Here is a 791-nt window from a genome sequence, read left to right as displayed (position 1 = left end):
GTAGACGACAAGGAAAAAGGGAAAATATAAATAAGAAAGGAAAAATATTAGAGGAAGAGCAACGGACCCACATATACTCACGGACACACTCACTTACACAAACAAAGCCCTGGTATGGAAACGAACTTTGATCAGCCGAAAGAAATCAGTGAAGCTTGGAGTACAATGCAAATGTTTGGTTCTAGAGACATCAGTTACAGGTGTATCCATCATTAGAACATCTCCGCCTCGCCTTATATGTACACGTCAATCAAGGTTCTGAGCTGGAGCTGGTGTTCAGGAACGCAGTTTATCATCCACTATTCATGTAGAGTTCCAGGCAGAGTTTGTGAGTCAGTGAGTCCGAGTTTCCAGGTTCGAGCTGGCCGACGGGAGCGGGGCCAGGGGACGCGGACGACGGGAGAGCTACTGCTCGTGCCTCGTGTGTCGATAGATGCTACGAGTTCATTGTTTTTCTTCGGCTTGGAGAAGATGGATGTTGTTGGTACTGTGTGCTGCCACTGTTGCTGTCATGATTGTTAATGGCGGTAGGACTAAATTATCTGCATTGCCACATTTGAAACTTCCCAATGGTCGAGTTCTTCCAAGAACTGAGAATCAAAAGTTAACTTGTTTCTTTTACAGCTAATCTAATTTTCATATTTTGTTGAGTGCCAGGATATATCGACAGATCGTACAGAAAATGTCGTATGATAGTGTATGTTGTACTGTACAACTGAGTATAGAACTTAATAGGCCTAAAACAGAGGGGCCATGAATGCTCACTAAATTTATGAATTTGAATTATTAAA

General features: G+C 42.6%; 1 protein-coding gene across 1 annotated transcript in view; it reads right to left on the bottom strand.

Moving 5' to 3' along the window:
* Positions 1 to 791, bottom strand: part of LOC119592595 (serine/threonine-protein kinase 17A-like) — a gene marked incomplete at its 3' end in the record, with an annotated part of 209,876 nt that overhangs the window by 207,975 nt on the left and 1,110 nt on the right.

This window comes from Penaeus monodon, chromosome 30 (genome assembly GCF_015228065.2).
Source record: "Penaeus monodon isolate SGIC_2016 chromosome 30, NSTDA_Pmon_1, whole genome shotgun sequence".
NCBI classification, from domain to species: Eukaryota; Metazoa; Arthropoda; class Malacostraca; order Decapoda; family Penaeidae; genus Penaeus; species Penaeus monodon.
This window is presented reverse-complemented; position numbering and strand designations above follow the sequence as displayed.